The sequence below is a fragment of the Choloepus didactylus genome, chromosome 6, assembly GCF_015220235.1.
Source record: "Choloepus didactylus isolate mChoDid1 chromosome 6, mChoDid1.pri, whole genome shotgun sequence".
In the NCBI taxonomy this organism is placed as follows: Eukaryota; Metazoa; Chordata; class Mammalia; order Pilosa; family Megalonychidae; genus Choloepus; species Choloepus didactylus.
In genome coordinates, this window is record NC_051312.1 from 3,881,176 (window position 1) to 3,896,559 (window position 15,384).

A 15,384-nucleotide genomic window follows, 5' to 3' on the forward strand; every position below is an offset into this window, starting at 1 on the left:
TTTTTATTTTGGCCATTCTGATAAGTGTATAATGATATGTCATTATGTTTCTTTTAATTATTAGAGAAATTGAGGATCAGCAGAAAGCTCGTGTATAAAATACAGGTTTCCCATATAGCACCCTGTTATTAACACCTTGCATTTGTGTGGTACATTTGTTTCAATTAATGAAACTACATTTTTATAATGTACTGTTAACTGTAGTATATTGTTTACCTTAGGGTTCACTGTTTGTGTTGTACACTCCCATGGCTTTTCTTTCTTTTTTTTTTTTTTCAGTAATTCAATTTTATTGAGATATATTTACACACCATACAGCCATACAAAAAGCATACAATCAGTTGTTCACAGTACCACCATATAGTTGTGTGTCCATCACCAATATTAATTTTGAGCATTTTCATTACCACACATGCAAAAGTAGTAAGAATAAAAATTAAAGTAAAGAAGAACACTGGGTGTGTGTTCCAGTTTGCCAATGCTGCTGGAATGCAAAACACCAGAAATGGATTGGCTTTTATAAAGGGGGTTTATTTGGTTACACAGTTACAGTCTTAAGGCCATAAAGTGTCCAAGGTAACACATCAGCAATCGGGTACCTTCACTGGAGGATGGCCGATGGCATCTGGAAAACCTCTGTTAGCTGGAAAGGCACATGGCCGGTGTCTGCTCCAGGTTCTGGTTTCAAAATGTCTTTCCCCCAGGACGTTCCTCTCTAGGCCTCAGCTCCTTAAAAATGTCACTCTTAGTTGCTCTTGGGGCATTTGTCCTCTCTTAGCTTCTCTGTAGCAAAAGTCTGCTTTCAAAGGCCGTCTGCAAAATGTCTCTGTAAGCTGAAGCGTCTCTCTCAGTTCCAGTGCGTTCTTCAAAGTGTCCCTCTTGGATATAACTCCTCTTCAAGATGTCACTCTCAGCTGCAGCTGCACTGAGTTCCTTCTGTTATGTCAGCTCATTTATATGGCTCCACTGATCAACTTAGATCCACCCTGAATGGGCAGAGCAACATCTCCATGGAAATTATTCAATCAGAGTCATCACCCATAGCTGGGTGGGGCGCATTCCAAAGAAACATTCAAAGAATTACAATCTAATCAACACTGATAATGTCTGCCCACACAAGATTACTTCAAAGATAATGGCATTTTTTTGCTCCCATTTTTCTACTCATCCATCGATACCCTGGACAAAGGGGAGTGTGGTCCATAAGACTTTCCCAATCACATTGTCACCCCTCATAAGCTGCACTTTTATACAATTGTCTTCAAGATTCAGGGGTTCTGGGTTGTAGTTTGATAGTTTCAGGTATTTACTGCTAGTGATTCCAATTCATTAGAACATAAAAAGGGTTATCTATATTATGCGTAAGAGTGACCACCAGAGTGACCTCTTGGCTCCTTTTGTAATCTCTCAGCCACTGAAACTTATTTCATTTCACATCCCCCTTTTGGTCAAGAAGATGTTCTCTATCCCACAATGCTGGGTCTAGATTCCTCCCTGGGAGTCATATTCCACGTTGCCAGGGAGATTGACTCCTCTGGGTGTCTGATCCCACGTAGAGGGGAGGGCAGTGATTTCACCTGCTAAGTTGGCTTAGCTAGAGAGAGAGGGCCACATCTGAGCAACAAAGAGGCATTCGGGAGGAGGCTCTTAGGCACAATTATAGGCAGGTCTAGCCTCTCCTTTACAGCAACCGTCTTGCCAAGGGCAAGCCCTGTGGTAGAGGGCTCAGCCCACCAAACCACCAGTCTCCTAGGTAACATTCACTCTTAAACTTGATATCCTATAACTTAAATACCATGAAATGAAAATACAACTTATGTAAAATGATAAGGGGAAAAGAAAGAGAAGAAAACAAACTATTTGCTTTATGTTCAAATAAAAACATACTCGTAACAAAACAAGGAAGAAATATGCATGCCTTCATAGTCCTTAGTTCTGTAACTGGTCACAATGTCATAGTGCATATTTATCACTAACTTCTTCCACTACCCATTTCATGTTCCCTTTACCCTCAGAAAGCACTTCAGCTAGTCATGGTTCTTTTCCTGGCAGGGTGACCCAAACCTTCATTTCTGAAGTTTCTGGGCCATTGTTAGTCATGCCTGGATTGGGTTATGGCAGTTTTCCGTTGACTGTAATCACAAGGCATGGTAGTACTAAGAGATGCCTTAGGGGATCTCCTGTGTTCCAGGAAATCTCTTCTTTATCTCCATTCTGTAGTTGCAGTCCTGTTTTCCTTCTATAGTCAGGATCAGTCACCCAGCCAATACAGTAATCCCTGAGCCCATGCGTAATCTCCATCCCTACCACCATGACCACTTGTTCATGAGCCCATTGGACAATGACAGGAGTAGCTGGGGAAAGAGGCTGACTGGAATCCACAGAATGGGTGTCAGATCCCATGTAGGGGGGAGGGCAGTTATTTCATCTGCCAAGTTGGCTTAGCTAGAGAGAGAGGCCACATGTGAGCAACAAAAAGGCATTCAGGAGGAGAAACTTAGGCACAATTTTTGTTCTAGTAATAAATATACAACCAAAAATTTCCCCTTTTAGCCACATTCAAATATATCATTTAGTGCTGTTCATTACATTCACAATGTTGTAATCATCTCCACCCATCTATTGCCAAAACTTTTACATCTTCCCAAATAGAAACAGCATACAATTTAAGAATTAACTCCGTATTCCCTACTCCCACTTCATCCCCTACTGAATTGTATTCCAGATTATAACTATAAACTTGCTTATTCTAAATATTTAATATTTAGTGAGATTGTATGATATTTTTCCTTTTGTGTCTGGCTTTTTCCAATCAGTGTGATATCTTCAAGGTTCATCCATGTTGTCACATACATTAGAATTTATTCCTTTTTGCAGCTGAATAATATTGTGTGTATATACTACATTTTGTTTATTCATTCATCAGTTGACAGGCACTTGGGTTGCTTCCATGTTTTGGCAATTGTGAATAATGCCACTCTGTACATCAGTGTGCAAATGCCTGCTTAAGGCCCTGTTTTCGATTATTTGGAATATTACCTAGTAGTGGGATTTTCAGGTCATATAGTAGTTCCATACTCAGCTTTCTGAGGAACCACTAAATGGTCGTCCACAGCGACTGCACCGTTTTACATTGCCACCAGAGGAAATGATGTTTGAGCCAGCCAATCCAGTGTTCCAATCAGCAGAGCCATTTCCACCACCCAAACCCTGGCCTCCTCCCAAAGCCCCCCATTGCCATTGTTGCCTGTTTAACCCCCCAAACAAGTTCCATGTCTGGGTCTTTGTTTTACAAATGCAGAGACACTAGGAGGTAGTATGTGAGCAGCTTGTGGACCCCCTCTCTCCCAGGCCCTCCCTGCAACGTTGCCCCATTCTACTCACATACTTGGCACAAATGAATGGGTACCCAGATTTCACCAAGTTGAGAATAATTGGTGTGAGGGTATAGGATGCACACATCAGAAGGATCCCCAGGATTAAAACCATGATACCTACCTCAGTGATAGGTCCCCTTCTGCCACCTGCACTCTGAGCCACAACTCCATTGGCTGCTTCCCAATCCCTCCAATGCCTGGACTCCTGCTGGCCATTGGGCCTTAGCACATCTGAGCCCTTTGCCAGGAGTGCTCCAGTCAGCCCCCTTTCCACTGTTACTTCTGAGAATAATTTCTGAGACACCCCTGTTACTTTTCCCTGGTGTAACAGAATTCAGAGATCTAGAGTGGGCGCTCAGGGTGGAGAAAGACTTAGAGTTTTGCTTGGGGCATCTGTTGCCCACTTAGAGCTCAATAAGGCCCAAGGCCCACCCCAGACTCACCCATTCTGATCCTTCTTGTACATACACCCCCAGAACCCAGATCTGAGGCACTTTGCCCCCCATTACTGACCAGGGCTTCTGCCTTTATCTGGAGTCTCCCTCCTTAGACTGTTAGCACCATTCAGGAGAAGTATCTTTTCCAGAGGGTTTCCAGGTCGATCTCAGGAGCACCCAAAGTCTCTTCTGAGAAGCAAGGGTCCAGTCTCTGGGTTTAGGGAGCTAGTATCTCTCTGGGCATTTCTAACCTTGCTTTCTCTTGTTTATTCTTTCCATTCTCACATGCACAGAATGTGGGGACAGGGTCCCACGATATCCTTACCAAGGATTGGTGCATTCCTCAAGGATAGACATTCAGTCTTGCTCACCAAGGAATCCCCTTCCCTGCATTTAGTCAGCAAGTTTTCCTGGCTGGGGGCCGTCTCCTCCAGGGTGGGGGTACCAGACCACTGTCCTGCTCAGCCGTCAGACATGGGGTGGGCTGTGACCACACTTGGGAGCTGCTGCCTTGGAACATGCTGGAAAAGCCTCACAATTCCCTCCTTCATTGTTCCGGGCAGCGTTGGCATTGTGGGCCTCCCTCTCCGTGCTCCCTGAGTCTTCCATTATCACCTCTCCTGATTCCAACCCCTCCTTCTAAGACCTACCCTCAAAACTGGACGCTGATTCTTCTGTTGAGCTCCAGAACCAGGGGGATAGGATAAGAAGTGAGGAGGCACCAGGAATTTGGGTCTATGTCAGGCAGGAGCTATGGGGAGGGAGAGCTGCTGGGGGATCATAGAGGCTGGGAGAAAGAGAACGTTCTGAACACTTGGGACCCTGTGGCTATTGTAGTTGGTGAGTGTCTCTATAGTAAAGTTTCTTGTACTCTTTGGGATGTCTCCTTCCATCAGCTGCTCTTCTGTGTATGGGATCTTATCGTCATATTTTCATATTCAGAAAAAGGTCAAGCACACACAGGCAACTGGGAGACATAAAACAAGACACAGAAACAAGCAAATACGTATGGAATGGGGTTGTGCTGTGCAAGTTTTGAACCCCATTTGGGGATGGCTGTTTGGCAAAAGGGGGTGGTAATCAGGAAAAGTCTGGAGATTCTCAACTCAGAATGGCAGTCAGGAAGCAGTTCCTTGTTGGGCCCATAGGTGGCAGTAGTCTGATTTACGAAACAGGAACAAAGCCAAACTCAGATTCTGTAGGTTTCTCCAGTGATGTGTTTGCAACCTCCAACTGAAGCTTCTAGTAAGGAATAAAGTTGGTAAAGGAGAGTTGTGGACATGGCCCTAAATGGAAGACCCCATCTCTCCACTCATCTTCCCCTTTTTGCAACATCTGAACAGATAAGCACACCCACCATTTTGAACCTTCTTTGTTCCTTTTTGGCTTCCATGAGTCCATTCCCTGATTTTCCTGCTACATAAGAGGCTGTTCTTGTCACGTGTTTCCTTTAAAACACTTATTCATTAAATGTTGGGAGATAGATTGTGGTGATGAACGCATAACTATGTTATCATACTGTGGACAGTGGATTGTATACCATGGATGATTGTATGGTGTGCGAATGTATTTCAATAAAACTGAATTTAATAAAAAAAACCAAAACAAAACACTTATTCATTGCACTGAAGTTGTCAGTCTCGGAGATCTATATGGTTTGTTGTCTTCCAAGTGTGGGAATATCAGAGGATACTACAGAAGAGCAGATAATTTATGGGCTGAGGATAACTCCCTGAGTCTCACTCCTTCCCAAACAAAGCCCACCACAGATTTGATCACTGTATTCAGTCCCTGTCACCCAGGAAAGGCACCAACAATTCTGGTCCTCACCCAAGGAGGAAACATTCCATTCTAGAAGAATAACATTCTCCTAACATTCCATTCTAGGAGAATAACTCCTAGCTCTGGTCTCATCTAGAAGGATCCTTGGAAGCCATAGACATCTCTCTTGGGTCTGGATTCACAGGATGGAGAGAAGAACCCTGAAGATGAATGTTGAGAGATGTTGATGATGGTTCCTTTGGTTTCCTAGATCTTGGTCTTTAAGCTGATGAATCTCCACAGGGAAGACTCAGTTCCTCCTCAAGTCCATATAGGAGACTACCAGCTGTAGAATTTTCAGAAAATCTTGGCAAGTTTCTCTACCTCCACCATGAATTGATTGCCTGATTGATTGGTTAATAACCTCTCTTAGTTTTAGTTTCCTTATTTGCAAACAATAGCTTCTGCAGAACTGAATATCCATGATAATCACATGAGCCTACTCCTCTGCATCACTGTGATATGTAATGCACTGAGTTGGTCACCAATGGAAAATTTAAGAATCTAAGCAAGAAGTTTTTTTCCCAAATGTTCCATCAGGTAGCATCTGCCCTGCAAGCCACAGATCTCATGTACCCATTTCCCTCAAATACGGGAGTTGTCATTTTTATGATCTGATTCTTTGTCAGGACAGCAGTTGTTGCATCATTAAATCATGCAATTACTAAGCCACTAATGAATGAAGTATTTTCTACAAGTTTTCAGATGTCTATGCTGGGTTTGGGGTGAAGGAGGCCTCATAAAGGGACAAAGATATCAGTGAAATGGGTGTCCAGTGAGAATCCCTATTTAAGACCCACTGGCTAATTTCATTTCAGTTCTATTAAATTGATGCCACTTCTAGTGGGCCAAATATGCACTTAGTCTTGTTACCGTTTGAAAACACGGTTCTAAATAGTTAGGCCCGCCTGATCCTGCATCAAACAGAGAAACGAGTCTCTTTGCTTGGTGAGAAGGTGAGTTTATTGAAGATGCATCAACAAAGAACTGGAGGGAAAAAAAAAGCTTTCCAAGACCAGTTCAGAGTGAGAAGAATTATTTGGGCTTTTATAACCCCAAACAGACAAAGAAATGACCAGAAGCCAGAAGAAAGCAGAAAAGAAAAAAAAAAAAAAAAAAAAAAAAGAAAAATAGAAGAGAGAAAGCTGTTTGGTCAGCATTTCCTTGTTATCCTCAGGCTCTCCCCTCATGCAGGTTTGTTTTCCAAGGTCCTGATTATGAGACCATGTGGTTACATCCCTCATGTCTTACTGCAGGCAATGCTGGGAAAGTTCCCTGGAGCAGAGAATGAGTTTTTGTTGTTGAGATTACAGCAACAGCAAGTTATTTTGCCAAGGTCTTTTCATGGTCAGAATTACTTAAAGTTGCTTGAGTGATCTTAATAAACAGTTTTTTTTTTCCTCTATTGGCTTTTTAAATTCATTTTATTGAGATATATTCACATACCATGCAGTCATACAAAACAAAGCATACATTCAATTGTTCACCGTACCATTACATAGTTGTGCATTCATCACCAAAATCAATCCCTGACACCTTCATTAGCACACACACAAAAATAACAAGAATAAAAATTAAAGTGAAAAAGAGCAATTAAAGTAAAAAAGAACACTGGGTGCCTTTGTTTGTTTGTTTTCCTTCCCCTATTTTGCTACTCATCCATCCATAAACTAGACAAAGGGGAGTGCGTCCATATGGCTTTCCCAATAACATTATCACGCCTCATAAGGTACATTTTTATACAATCGTCTTCAAGATTCATGGGTTATGAGTTGTAGTTTGATAGTTTCAGGTATTTACTGCTAGCTACTCCAGTTCACTAGAATCTAAAAAGGGTTGTCTATATTGTGTGTAAGAGTGCCCACCAGAGTGACCTCTCAGCTCCTTTTGGAATCTCTCTGCCACTGTAGCTTATTTCATTTCCTTTCACATCCCCCTTTTGGTCAAGAAGATGCTCTCCATCCCACGATGCCAAGTCTAGATTCCTCCCTGGAAGTCATGTTCCATGTTGCCAGGGAGATTCACTCCCCTGGGTGTCTGATCCCACGTAGAGGGGAGGGCAGTGATTTCACCTGGCTATTTGGCTTAGCTAGAGAGAGAGGGCCACACCTGAGCAACAAAGAGGCATTCGGGAGGAGGCTCTTATGCACAATTATAGGGAGGCCTAGCCTCTCCTTTGCAGCAACCATCTTCCCAAGGGTAAATTCCGTGGTAGAGGGCTCAGCCAGTCCCCTATGTCTATGAGCACATTAGCAACCATCGAGGTAGGGCAGGCCATTACTCCTGCATTCTCCACCAGCTCCTCAAGGGGGATCTGCATATTTTTTTTCATTATTTTTTTCTGTCTTTTTTTTTAAATTAACTCTTTTTTTAAAAAAATCAAATATATATAAAAAAATACAATAAAACATTTCAAACAAACTGTAACAAGGGAGTAATAAAAACACAACTAACCTAAGATAACTACTTTACTTCCAACATGTTCCTACTCTACCCCAAGAAAATAACCTAATATAGCAACATTTCTGTGAACTTGTTCCTACTATACCCATCAGAAATTAACAGACCATAGTCATTCCTGGGCATTCCCAGAACGTTAAACTTACCCACGATAGCTTATCTGTTCTTATTGGGTTATCATTCCTCCTTCCTTAATTGCTCTCTATCACTAGTTCCCCTACATTCTACATTATATACCATTTGTTTTACATTTTTCAATGTTCATCCCTTTAGGGGTAGCATATAATATTTCTTTTTTTATGCCTGGCTTATTTCGCTCAGCATTACGTCTTCAAGGTTCATCCGTGTTGTCATAGAGGATGTAGAGAAATTGTAACTCTTCTTCATTTTTGGGACTGCCTAATGGTACAGCCACTCTGGAAGACAGTTTGGCCGTTTCTTAAAACTTCTAAAAAATCTAGGTATTGAGTTACCCTATGATCCAGCAATTTCATTTCTTGGTATTTCTCGGTATTTACCCAGAGGATCTGAAAGCAGTGTCATGAACAGATATTTGCACACTGATGTTCATGGTGGCATTGTCCACAATTGCCGAGAAATGGAAACAGCCTAAAGGTCCTACATTGGATGAGTGGATAAACAAAATATAGTACATACTTATGATGGAATACTGTGCAGCAGTTGGAAGGAACAGGGTTGTGAAGCATAGGACAGCATGGCTTTATGGAGGGCATAAAGCTGAGGAAAATAAGTCAGACACAAAAGGAGAGACATTATGTGTTATCACTAAAGTGAACTCTGTAGAATATAGTGGACCTATAGATAGATAGCAGTTAGTAAAGGGGAACGATAATCTAATAAGAACAGACAAGATATTGAGTGTACACTTAATGATATGGGAATGTTCAATGACTATGATTTGTTAATTTTTTTGTAGTATGGTAGGAACATATTGGAAGTAATGAAGTTGTATCAGTTATATCAGTTATATCAATGACGTTCTATCAGGGTATTTGTCTTTCTTGTTTCTTTGTTTTATTTTATTTGGAAATGGAGAGGAAGAGAGGATTTTTCTTTTTAGTGATCTTCCTTGGGAAGTTTTTGTGGTGTTTTAAAATTTCTTTCCACTACACACCTGGGTGCCACATCAAACAAAAAAGAATAAGGGGAACATTTTTGCTTTTTAAAAACAGCAAATACATATATACATATATATATACACACACATATATATATTTGAATGTATGCACACATATGTGATAATGTAATAGTGATGCTTTATGGAGCATTAAAAAAATGAGAAAGCTCTGCTACTTTCTAGGTTTCATTAGGGGTGATCCTAATTGAAGAATTTGAAGAGATTTATAGAGCATTCATACTAGGAGTGAGGGAGCAACCCTTAAAGAAGATGCCCAATCTAAGTCATAAAGAGAAAACAAAAACTGAAGCAACCAACAAAAATCTTTAAGGAATAATATTTCTTCTTGTAATAGCTAATGATAAAGTTGAGGTAAATTGCAGTAATCCAGCTCTGCTTAAGTCAAATCTGTTCAGAAAACTTTGAGTTATAAAGAAAAACTTTACCAATCTTTGGGCTACCCTGGTCACCTCTTTGATCCTGTTAAAGGATCAGGTGGAATGATTGTGGTCAGGGCAGTGGTGATGGCACCAAATAAAACCAACAAAAAATTCTAAAAGGGGAGAAAAATAGTTCCTCCAAGATGGCATCTCAGCCCTCTCAGGTTACCTTCTAGTATTTTCGATTTCTAGTAACAGGGAAAACCTGAAAAGGGTGGGCATGAAATCAGCTTTGTTTTCAATTAAGATAACAGGGCCTGGAGTGCTAGATTTTTTTTGAAAGGCTCTAAATGTTGGTTATGGCTTTTAATTAAATAACAGTTTTGAAGGGAAGATGGAAATATATTTTGTTTTAAGGGATAGAGGTGGGTGTCTCATAGGGATGGCATGGGAGAAGGAGGATATGGGTAGAGGGATCCTAGTGATTAGGAATACTAGGGATATTCGTGAGGTGGGAACCATCCTGTTCATGTGGTTTATTCTTCAAATACACTGGTCTGACTGTGGGCCTTCTGGAATCTTGACAGGAAGATCATAAGGACTTCACCTCAGGCGGTCAGCTGTATCCAGTTTTTAACATGGAAGATCTAGTAATTCTTTTACAAAGGTTGATTAGACACCTGTTTTGTCAAGGCACTTTACAAAGAAGTAAAATATATGTCCTCCATCTTAAAGGTAGTGCAGTGTTGAATTTATATTGCAGGCAGCCAAGGAGAAAAGAACTTAGAATTGGGGCAATAGGGAAAGTTCCCTGGAGGAACGGAACAAGTTAAAGACTCTTGAGGAGATTACAGTCTAGTTAATAGAACTCATGAAAATAAGTGAAAAGTTAAAAGTATATCATTAGGTTAAATAGCAGTTGAAAACAATAATAAAAGAACAATACGGATTAGAACGCAATGCAGCAACAAAGACGTACCGACAACCATCACACTTTTTAGGAATTCAGAAAAAGAAAGCTGTCATGGTGGCATCAGGCTAGAGTAGAAAAGGAAGGTTTTTAAAAATAAAATTCTCAGTAAGACCGTTCCTCTGGGTCAACCATTGGGATAGGGAGAAACTTGCTTTAAACAATCCTGACATAAAGGATTGCCTTTAGACCTAAACTGTTCGGTACATTTGGGACTCGTTTAGACAGCTGCACACATAGGTTCCACAGGAAGACACTTACAGTATCCCATTTCTTACCTCAACCAACCCCACTAGAGAAGCAAACCCTCTGGTGCCCTCCTTGTATCTTTTTTTTTTTTTCCTTATAAGAGTTTTATTGTTTTACATTTTACATTTCAGTGTCTGGTTTATTTTACTTATTTATTTATTTATTTATTCATTTTTATTGAGATTGTTCAGATACTGTTCTAGTTTGCTAATGCTACAGAATGCAAAACACCAGAGATGGATTGGCTTTTATAAAAAAGGGGGTTTATTTGGCTACACAGTTACAGTCTTAAGGCCATAAAGTGTCCAAGGTAACACATCAGTAATTGGGTACCTTCACTGGAGGATGGCCAATGGTGTCCGGAAAACCTCTGTTAGCTGGGAAGGCACGTGGCTGGTGTCTGCTCCAAAGTTCTGGTTTCAAAATGGCTTTCTCCCAGGACGTTCCTCTCTAGCAAGCTTGCTCCTCTTCAAAATGTCACTCACAGCTGCACTGAGTTCCTTCTCTTTGAGTCAGCTCATTTATATGGCTCCACTGATCAAGGCCCACCCTGAATGGGTGGGGCCACGCCTCCATGGAAATATCCCATCAGTTATCATCTACAGTTGGGTGGGGCGCATCTCCATGCAAACAACCTAATCCAAATGTTCCAACTTAATCTCCACTATTATGTCTGCCCCACAAGATTGCATCAAAGAATATGGCTTTTTCTGAGGGACATAATACATTCAAACCGGCACAGATACCATACAATTATCCAAAGATCCAAAGTGTACAATCACTTGTCCCTGGGTACCCTCATACAGCTGTGCATCCATCACACTTAATTTTTGTTCAATTTTTAGAAACTTTTCATTACTCCAGACAAGAAATAAAGTGAAAGATGAAAAAAGAAAAAAAGAAAAGGAAACTCTAATCCTCCCCATCCCTAACCAACCCCCCTCAATTGTTGACTCGTAGTATTGGTATAGTACATTTGTTACTGTTTATGAAACAATGTTGAAATACTACTAACTGTAGTATATAGTTTGTAATAGGTATATAGTTCTTCCCTATATGCCCCTCTATTATTAACTTCTAATTGTATTGTCATACATTTGTTCCGGTTCATGGAAGTGATTTCTAGTATTTGTACAGCTGATCATGGACATTGCCCACCATAGGATTCAGTTTTATGCATTTCCATCTTTTGACCTCCAACTTTCCTTCTGGTGACATCTATGACTCTGAGCTTCCCCTTTCCACCTCATTCACACACCATTCGGCGCTGTTAGTTATTCTCACATCTTGCTACCAACAGCCCTGTTCATTTCCAAACATTTAAGTTCGTCCTAACTGAACATTCTGCTCATACTAAGCAACCACTCCCCATTCTTAAGCCTCGTCCTATATCCTGGTACCTTATATTTCATGTCTGTGAGTTCACATATTATAATTAGTTCCTATCAGTGAGACCCTGCAATAATTGTCCTTATGTGTCTGGCTTATTTCACTCAGTATATTGCCCTCGAGGTTTTGTCATCAACCCATTTTTTTTTACTATGGTTTTGTTCACTCACCATACATTCCATCCCAAGTAAATAATCGATGGTTCTCTGCATGGTCATACATTTATGTGTTCACCACCTTCACCACTATCTACATAAGGGCATCTGCATTTCTTCCACAAGGCAGAAGGGAGAGTCAAAGAAGGTAGAGAGGCAAAAGAAAGAGGAAAAAAAAAATGACAACTAGGAAGCAGAAAAAGGAAAAATAACCTTAAATCAAAGTAGAATAAAGAATCAGACAATACCACCAATGTCAAGTGTCTAACATGCCTCCCCTATCCCCCCCTCTTATCTGCATTCACCTTGGTATATCACCTTTGTTACATTAAAGGAAGGATAATACAATGATTCTATTAGTTACAGTCTCTAGTTTATGCTGATTGCATCCCTCCCCCAATGCCTCCCCATTTTTAACACCTTGCAAGGTTGACATTTGCTTGTTCTCCCTCGTAAAAGAACATATTTGTACATTTTATCACAATTGTTGAATACTCTAGATTTCACCAAGTTACACAGTCCCAGTCTTTATCTTTCCTCCTTTCTTATGGTGTCTCACATGCTCCCCACCTTCCTCTCTCAACCGTATTCATAGTTACCTTTGTTCAGTGTACTTACATTGTTGTGCTACCATCTCCCAAAATTGTGTTCCAAACCACGCACTCCTGTCTTCTATCACCCTATAGTGCTCCCTTTAGTATTTCCTGTAGGACAGGTGTCTTGTTCACAAAGTCTCTCATTGTCTGTTTGTCAGAAAATATTTTGAGCTCTCCCTCATATTTGAAGGACAGCTTTGCTGGATATAGGATTCTTCGTTGGCGGTTTTTCTCTTTCAGTGTCTTAAATATATCACACCACTTCCTTCTTGCCTCCATGGTTTCTGCTGAGAGATCTGCACATAGTCTTATTAAGCTTCCTTTGTATGTAATGGATCGCTTTTCTCTTGCTGCTTTCAGGATTCTCTCTTTGTCTTTGATGTTTTATAATCTGATTATTAAGTGTCTTGGCGTAGGCCTATTCAGATCTCTTCTGTTTGGAGTACGCTGCGCTTCTTGGATCTGTAATTTTATCTCTTTCATAAGAGATGGGAAATTTTCATTGATTATTTCCTCTATTATTGCTTCTGCCCGCTTTCCCTTCTCTTCTCCTTCTGGGACACCAATGATATGTACATTATTGTACTTTGTTTCATCCTTGAGTTCCCGGAGGTGTTGCTCATATTTTTTCATTCTTTTCTCCATCTGCTCCTTTGCTTGTAGGCTTTCAGGTGTTTTGTTCTCCAGTTCCTGAGTGTTTTCTTCTGCCTCTTGAGATCTGCTGTTGTATGTTTCCATTGTGTCTTTCATCTCTTGTGTTGTGCCTTTCATTTCCATAGATTCTACTAGTTGTTTTTTTGAACTTTTGATTTCTGCCCTTATATATGCCCAGTATTTCCTTTACAGCCTCTATCTCTTTTGCAATATCTTCTCTAAACTTTTTGAATTGATTTAGCATTAGTTGTTTAAATTCCTATATCTCAGTTGAAGTGTACGTTTGTTCCTTTGACTGGGTCATAACTTTGCTTTTCTTAGTGTAGGTTGTAATTTTCTGTTGTCTAGGCATGGTTTCCTTGGTTATCCAAATCAGGTTTTCCCAGACCAGAACAGGCTCAGGTCCCAGAGGGAAGAAATATTCAGTATCTGGTTTCCCTGAGGGTGTGTCTTAGAAAATTGCTCCACCCTTGGATGCTTCAGGTCACTGTGCTTTTCTGCCCAGCAGGTGATGCCTGTTAGCCTATAATTCTTGACTGGTGTGAGGAGGTGTGGCCAAGTTCCCCCAGGCTCTGGGGTCTGGTTCTGAATGGAAAGGGCCCCACCCCTTTCCTCCTAGAGAAGACAGACCCCCCAGGTGGAGGTCATTAGCATTTCAGTGGTCTCACTCTCTGCTTGTGGTGTCTCCACCCTTCCCAGAGTCACAGCCCTGGAAACTGACAATGACTGGGGCTTTTTCCATTGAGCCGAAAAAAAACAGATAGTCCCCTTCAGACCCAGTCCAAGGTGACCCTCCGGCTCTCCAAGGTCAGTCGTCACCCAAAGCCTCTGTTTTTTGGGGATGCGTATCTGTAGTGAGCAGTTCACACTCGCTACTTAAAACCCCAGCTGGAGCTCAGCTGAGCTGTATTCGCTTGCTGGGAGAGAGCTTCTCTGTGGCACCACGCAGCTCTGCAGCTCGGGCTATGGGGGAGGGGGTCTCACGACTTGGATCTGCAGGTTTTACTTACAGATTTTATGCTGTGTTCTCGGGCATTCCTCCCAATTCAGGTTGGTGTATGATGAGTGGATGGTCTCGTTTGTCCCCCCGCAGTTGTTCTGGATTATTTACTAGTTGTTTCTGTTTTTTTGTAGTTGTTCCAGGGGGACTGCTTAGCTTCCACTCCTCTCTATGCTGCCATTTTATCTGTATTCCCCTCCTTGTATCTTGACACATTTGCAGCAGCTTCTGCAGTGAACTGCTCACCTCCCAGGGGTCACCTCAAGGTTTGGCATTAACTCCTTAAAGGACCTTGGGACATACAGACTCCCAAAGTAAACGAAATGGCAAGCAGGAAGGAAAGGTATTTAGGTTTTTGTGTGTCACTGTATGTAAATAAGAACACCAATGCTCCCCCCCCCCCCCAAAAAAAAAGCTTTTAAGTAGAGAATTGACAGTGTGCTCCCTTTAACTCTACTTTTCCTACAGAAAAATGTATTTATCTCAAGCTGCCCATACCCTGGTGCATTTACTGTGGAGGACTCTGTTTCATGATGCTTTACATCTTTATAGGGTAACGCAGTGTGTCATGGACACTTATTCAACTACGTAACAATGCAGGCACCCTGAGTAAGGAAAAGTGAGCCTCCTCTGCCTTAGTGGCTAATAGCCTGTACTTTTAGTTCTTCCATGGAACTAACCATCATTTCTGGGCCAGTCTCTGATAAACCTCTGGAAAGAATTGAAAGTAACTTGCAGAGCCATCCAGAACTCTCAGT

At 41.3% G+C, this 15,384-nt stretch overlaps 1 long non-coding RNA gene across 1 annotated transcript in view; it reads left to right on the plus strand.

The window, feature by feature from the left end:
* LOC119536452 overlaps positions 1-15,384 on the plus strand; it is a 55,917-nt gene that overhangs the window by 26,511 nt on the left and 14,022 nt on the right. The window lies entirely within an intron of this gene.